Here is an 8,276-nt window from a genome sequence, read left to right on the forward strand (position 1 = left end):
AAGGGAGTGGCATGAGATTTTCAAAGTGCTGAAAGGGAAAAACCTGCAACCTAGTATACCCTACTCAACAAGTTTATCATTTGGAATTTAAGGAGAGATAAAGACTTTTTCTGAGAAACAAAACTAAAAGAATTCATTAATACTAAACCTACCCTAAAAGAAATATTAAACGAGTCTTCTCTAAGTGGAAAAGAAAAGGGTATGACAAGAAGCAAGAATACTGTAGATCTTTTAGAATGTGTTTGAACTTAAATGACTACTTGGTTAAAACAAGTAGATGTAATTGTAGGTCAAAAATATATGAACTCCAAGGTAACCAAAAATCAAAAACCTACAATAGATACACAAACAGTAAAAAAAGGAACACAAGCATACTGCTGAAGAAAATCATCAAACCACTAGGGAAGAAACAAAAAGAACAAATGAACAGAGAAGAACTACAAAAACATACAGAAAACAAGTAATAAACTGTCAATAAGTACATGTCTGTCAATAATCAATTAAAATGTCAATGGACTAAATGCTTCAATCAAAAGACGTAGGGTGGCTGATTGGATTAAAAAAAAACCCAATATTTACATATATGTTGCTTACAAGAGACCCATTTCAGAGCTGAAGACACACATAGACTGAAAATTGGGGATGGAAAAATATATTTCATGTAAATGGAAGTGACAAAAAAGTGGGGGTAGCAATACACATATCAGACAAAATAGACTTTAAAACAAACTCTATAGCAAAAGACAAAGAAAGGCATTATATAACGATAAAAATATCACTACAAGAAAAGGATATTATACTCATTAACATATAGGCACCCAATACAGGAGCACCTAAACATACAAAGCAAGTATTGGAAAACTAGACAGCTATATGTAAAAAAATGAGGTTAGAACATTTCTTCATACCATATATGAGAAAAAACTCAAAATGAATTAAAGGTCTAAATGTAAGACCTGAAACTATAAAATTACTGGAAGAAAACATAGGGAGAACACTTTGACAAAAAACTGAGCAATATTTTTTTTATCCAACTCCTAAAGCAAAATAAATAAAAGCAAAAATAAACAAATGGGACCTAATTATACATAAAAGCTCATGCACAGCAAAGGAAACCATCCGCAAAATTAAAAGACAACTTACTGAATGGTAGAAAATATTTGCTAATGATATGACCCATAAGGGGGTCTTATCATATTTATATATATATATATATATATATATATATATATATATATATATACACACACATATATATATATACACACATACATATACATATATGTCAATTTTTCTCTTAATATAAGTGCCTGTTTGACTTTACTTGTAAGTTTTGTTAAACAAAGTTTGCACGTTGCATTAAAAAAAGAAGCTATATATAGACAACTCAGACAACTCAATAAAAAAAAAAAAATACATTAACAGCCTGATTAAAAAATAGGCAGAAGACCTGAAGGATATTTCCAAAGAAGAAGTACAAATGACTAATCGGCACATGAAAAGATACTCGACACTGCTAATTATTAAAGAAATGCAAATCAAAATCACAATAAGATATCACCTCACACCTGTTAGAATAGCTATCATCAAAAAGACCATAAATGTTGTAAAGGATATTGAGAAAAGTGAACACTTGTACACTGCTGGTGGGAGTATAAATTGGTACAGTCACTGTGGAAAACAGTATGTAGGTCCCTAAAAATACTAAAAGTAGAACTACCATATTATTCAGCAATTCCAGTGCTGTGTATATTGCTGAAGAAAATAAAACACTAATTCAGAAAGATACATGCACCCCAATGTTCATAACAGCATCATTTACAATAGATAAGATATGGAAGCAACCCAAATGTTCATCAACGGATGAATTAAGAAAGATGTGGGGTGTGTGTATGTGTGTGTGTGTGTGTGTGTGTGTGTGTGTGTGTGTGTGTGTGTGTATAGATATAGATATAGATATAGATAGATAGATAGATAGATAGATATAATGGAATATTACTCAGCCATAAAAAAGAATGAAATTCTGCCATTTGCAACAACATGGATGGGCCTAGAGATTAATATGCTTAGTGAAATAAGTCAGACAAAGGAAGACAAATATTATATGTTATCACTTATATGTGGCATCTAAAAAAATATAAAACAAATGAATGCACATAAAAAACAGAAAAAGACTCAACAGATATAGAAAGCAAATAAGCAGATACCAGTGGAGAGAGGGAAGGGGGGGAGGGGCAGGATAGAGGCCTTGGATTCAGGGATACAAACTACTATTAATAAAGTAGATAAACAACAAGGAAATTTGGACAGCTCTGGGAAATATAGACATCATTCCTTAAAACTTTAAATGGAGTATAACCTATAAAAATATTGAATCACTATGCTATACACCTGAAGCTAATATAATATTGTAAATCAACTATATTTCAATATAAAAAGAAAGATTATGGCTTCCCTACATTGGAGAATCCATTTAATAAAGAGAGGAAGTAGTCTAATTGACTTAGTGAGAATATGAACATATGATCATTAATTAATTAAACAAAATGTTTTCAAAATAAGCAACAATAGGCACTTCTAACATAAGTGAAATTAAAATAAGGAATAAGTCTAAAGAGTGTTTACCTAGGCCTACCTGAAACCCTTATAATCAAATTAAACTAGCACAGCAAGCAGTGGAAGAAGCAGAAGACCTTAATATATTTAAGATCTCAATTAGTCACAATATTATGAAGGAAATGTATGTTTAAAAAGGAGGAAATATGTTAATAAATGGAAGTGATTCTATTGTATATATTAGTAAGGAAAAAGCAAAAGAACACAATTCCTGGTTAGACCAGTAGTTGTAACTGATAGCAAGAGATGAAAAAGATATAGTAATAATTGGCAGAAAGAGTATGCACATATTTTACAGCTAGAAGATTAAGGTAGACATAAGTTTTTATATAGTCATAATACCCTCTAATTCTCCTTTTATAAGATATATAACACATATATAATAATTGGTTAATTACTAATGTGCCTTTTGTTCAGAAAGTTTCAGTACCATGAATGGACACAATTTCAGAGTACAAGCAAGAATCAGTTACTGCAGTGACATGAGCTGTTTTCCTGGTTGTTGTTTTGTCTTGTTTTCCCTTGGTCAATGACATGAATGCAGTTATAGGCTAGTAGAAAGAATTGGTGTTGACTGTGAAAATATAGCAATTGCTACAACTGACAATTGTGAATAAGTGACTCCTTTTCAAGGATATATTTACATTAAGACATTTCAATTGCCAAAGAAATGACCGTGACTATGTTTTCAGAATGTGAAACCTATGAAAATAGTCATTGTTTCTCCCATTCACATCACAGTAAAGGGTGAATATAAGCCTAGAACCCCAATAGAGTCCAGAAACATGGAAGTTTTTTCCTAAACTGTAAAATATAATGTTAGGCTAGGTAATATCTAACTTGCATTCCAAGTAAAGAGTAATGTGTTATCCTGGGTAAGATCCCGGACCAAAGACATTAAGGAAAAAAACTAAGGTATAAAAAGAGTGTGGACTTTAATTATAAGCTATTGATATTGGTTCATTTATTGTAACAAATTTATCATATTAAGATGTTAATAAAGGGGGAAACTGGGTTTGAGGTATATGAGAACTCCTTGCTGTATCTTTGCAATTTTTCTGTAAATTTAACTCTCCCAGAGTTGTTTATTTAAAATTATCTCACATAATACTTAAAATGTTTTTAATCAAGACAATGAATATATCCATTACCCCCAAAATTTTCATTGTATCCTTTTTTGATTCCCTTAAGCCCCCTCTCCATTTTCAGACAATTGTAATATGCTTTCTGCTAATGTGGAACACTTTGAATTTTCTAGAGTTTTATATAAACAAAATACTTCAGACGTCCTCTTTTTGGTCTTCTTTCATCCAGCATAATTAATTTGGGCATCTTTCATTCAGTATAATTATTTTCAGATCCAGTCATTTAGTTACATGTTTCAATAGTTCAATTCATTCCTTAGTGCTTCTGGGTAATACTATTTATATGAAACTACCACAAATTTTCTCTTCATGTATCTATTAACAGGTCTTTGAAGTTTTGGGCTATTATATATAAAACTGCTAGAAACATCACTGTACATGCTTTTATGTACATTTACAATTTTATTTCCTGTTGGTAAATACTTCAAACTAACATGACTACATTATATGGTGGTTGCAATTTTATATTTTTAAAGAAAATGTCAAGCAAAAACTTTGTAGTAATATTTTGCATTCCAATTAATAGTGTATGAGATTCCCAGTCACTCTGCAACCTCTTCAGCACTTAGATTTGTCAGTCTTTATTTTCTTTTAGCAATCTAATAGATGTGCAATGCTATCTCATTATTGTTTTAATTTGTATTTTGAAAATGACTAATGATGTTGCACATCTTATGTGTTATTTGCCTTCCATCTATCCTTTTGAGCCAAGGGTCTGTTCAAATATTTTGCCTCTTTTTTAATTGAGTTGTTTTCTTATTATACAGTTTTGAATGTTTTTATAATCTTGAAGTATAAATCCTTTATCACATGTGCCTCTGCATAATTAATAAGTAGGAGTCTTTTGGTGGCTATTCCCAGAAGACAAATACCTGAATTTGTGGCCTAAGAAGAGGTCTATTTACTTACTTGTGCACTCATTTCTTTGTCACAATTCCTTCCAAATTCTTTACCTCCTGGCCATTTATCAGCTATAGCCCATGAATCAATGTACATTTTTACTTTGGACCATGTTTCTTTAATGAAACATATATCATGAGAAGCATAACTCAAAATTTCATCCAGTAAGAGGATTTTCTATCTCTATAATTCTTCAGGGCTACTCCTTCTGGCTTGTGCCAGAATATTGTGCAGAACTCTCTGAAAATTAGCTTCAGTATTATTAATCCAGAGACAATGTACTACTGAGAATATAACAAAAGACAAGTGGTATGGTTTAGATGCATAGTGACAGTACAATAGAAATAGACATACAGGGAACGTAAAACAACTGCTTGTGTAAATCGTTTGTGCTTTTAAGGATTTCCTGGCTAATCCAAGATACGTCACTATCACTGAATAATGGAATGTAGTTGGACTTTCCCAATTTTAGAAATAGTTAGAAGGTCAAAGATCAAGCGGTTCACCACCTGTACTCATTAGCGATCCAGGAGGCGTTTTTCTAAAGGTAAATATTTATTTTATAAAGAAGGCAGGGATTGTTGTAAACCTCCAATTATAATTATTTTATGTCAGCTTACCACTATTCCACATGTTTTAGACATGACTCTTTTTTTCTTGTTTTTTTATAAATTTATGTATTTTATTTATGTATTTTTGGTTGCATTGGGTTCTCATTGCTGTGCGAGGGCCCTCTCCAGCTGCAGCTAGTGGGGTCTACTCCTCGCCACGGTGCACAACCCTCTCATCGTGGTGGCTTCTCCTGTTGCAGAGCACAGGCTCTAAAGCACAGGCTCAGTAGCTGTGGCACACAGGCTTAGTTGCTCCATGGCATGTGGGATCCTCCCGGACCAGGGTTAGAACCCTGGTCCCCTGCCTTGGCAGGCGGATTCCTAACCACTGTGTCACAAAGGAAGCCCCTAGACATGACTCTTGGCTGGTGAAATATTTAAGTCTGTGTACTAAATTGTGACATAAAACACAATAGCTGACCTAGCTCTGCTACTTAGGTCTTCTTCACTGAATTGTAAAATTCAATAAGGATAAAATGAAAATTACCACTCCTACATCTTTCAAGACTTTGATAATACAACAGTTGTCTATAATTCTGCTGAGGTTGTTTTTGACCTACACTGTGGCAAAAAGAGAACATTTTAAAGGCTCCCCCCTTGTTTTCTTTCATATTAGCCCTAATTCCTTCTATAAGTCATAGACAGCAATGCAGGGATTGTGGCAGTTGCTGAGCATAGCTAGTCAAACAATATACACAGGAACTGCAGAAATAAGTACATTATGCATACCCTATTTTATCTTAACCTTGAGTAGAACTTATGTCACAAGTCCATTTATCATCTGCTGCCCATCAAACACTGCTCTTTCTGGTGAACTGTAGTGGCATTCAAAATCCATGGGAAGTAGTTTACAAAAATCCTCATAAGGTCTGGTTATTTATTTTTCTCTGTATACAGAGAAAAGAAGAGAAAAGTTTCTTCCTTGGGAAAACGAGTAGATGATTCACAGAATGTCTTTATGATCAATTTAGATGTCTTCCTCAAGGTTATTTGTCCTCTCACTTATTGAAAGGACTCTGAGTCTATCATCTGATGTCTGGAAGCTGGCAAAGGACTGCGACTCTAATGTATAATGTCAAAGGTAAATTCAGTTTGCTAGACCTAGAATTATTAAATTTTTGCAAATCAAGCTAGACTTTTGTATATTATGCAAATATTTTATTCTTTTTATTCCATAAATATTTTTACCTCTAAAGGAGACATTAAAAATCAAACCATTTTGCCACTCGTCACAGAAAAGCAACCATTCTTCATTAGAGAATATTGATTATAATCACCTTTCCCTTTATCATTAATTCACAAATGAAAATTCATGGTGGGAGTATCTGATTGAGGGAGCCATCCCTCTAGCTGTAAGGAGGGTAGAAAAGTAATGTTTTAATAAGAGTAGAGCATATCAATTAAGAACTGGTATTGAAATCCTTTACCATTCATAAGCTCTGTGAGTTGAGGGAGTTAATTATTTACTGTACCTCACTTTCTTCATCCACAAACTAGGAATAACAGCAACTACATAAAAGGGTCACAGGCAAGATTCAATTATTTAATTAATGTAAAATTCTCTAACAGATGTCCAGAATATTGGGCTCAGTTAGTATTAGCTGCTTTCCAACATTATCATTCATTTACTATTTTTATCGTTACTGTGTCCTCATTATTTGTCATGTTCAGCTTATTCATGGAACACAAGCTCTGCCTTCTACCAATATTCATAAGGTCAGAAAGTCCCTAAATTTAGAAGTGCAATTGAAGCATCTGGAGTCAAAAAGAATAACAGTACTATGTAAATGAAGCACCCGACTCACAATCTGTCAATCAAAGCTTTCTACTAATTCATTTTCTCCTACCTATCTGAAATATTTCACCCATTTTCAGTGTTATAATTTACAGCCATCTAAGTTAAGATTTTTGTATCAGGAGCTGTTAACCATCCTTTGGCACTCACTGTGCCAATATAATTAAAAGTTTTGGACATTGTCATTATATAATGTAAAACAAACATCATTAATTATTTTGCTTTATAATACCATCCTTGATTCCATCTGGAGAATATTATTACCCACATTAGAGTAGTGGTTTGTAAACGTAGTGTGAACAAAATCACTGAGGCAGACATTGAGTTAGCTACATCACAGCTTGTAGAATTATGCATTTGCAGCTTAGGAATAGATAAGAAAACAATGGGGGGAAATGGATTGCAGCAAAACTAAGGAAATAGCATGTTTTATAAATTAGTCTGCTAATGGTATGCAAAGTATTTGTATAACACTGTTTCAAAGTAGACACGATTTAGGAGGAGCAAGCTGGTGAGAGACTGGACAGTTATTTTTGGCAGAAAAACATGAAAAATAGCATTAATTTCACAAAGAAAAATAATCAGAAGCACTTTGTGACTGGTTGCATTAAGTAGAAGTGCAGCTTGATTAAGATTGGATCCCAGTTATCATTGACAAAATGGTTAAATAATAATAAAAATATCAACTTTGGATTGCACATCATGGGTTCATTGTAGGAGTCAATGAGTTTGAGTTAGCATCAGCAGATTCAAATGCTGCTATTAAATCTAGGAATGCAGTTTTGGAAGTTGTCAAAGATGTGAGGATAAGGAAACACACGATAAATATTTACAAGTCATCAAAATTGAAATGATTTTTAAAGTCATGAAAGCAGGTAAAACTATTAAGACTAGATGCAAATAAAAAGAGGCATAAAGATCATTTAGTAAAATGTCCTTAGAGACACCCTCATTTGGATGTGAGAGTGGTCAAAGAAGAAAATATGAGATTTAGCAAAGTGATAAGAAAATGACAACAGGGTATAATATAGGCTGAGACAGAAGACAGTATCAAGCACTAGTATTGTGGAAGCAAACAAAAAAGGAAAATGTCTATCCTCAGGTAAAACTGTTATGAGATGTGGAAAGTCAGTATTTTGAAGCTGAGTGTAAATTTTTCTAAAGCTAATGTCCATGTGATTAATAATTTATAAAAAAAAATTGAGGTGA

This window comes from Lipotes vexillifer, unplaced genomic scaffold, assembly GCF_000442215.2.
Source record: "Lipotes vexillifer unplaced genomic scaffold, Lipotes_vexillifer_v1.1 scaffold1337, whole genome shotgun sequence".
NCBI classification, from domain to species: Eukaryota; Metazoa; Chordata; class Mammalia; order Artiodactyla; family Lipotidae; genus Lipotes; species Lipotes vexillifer.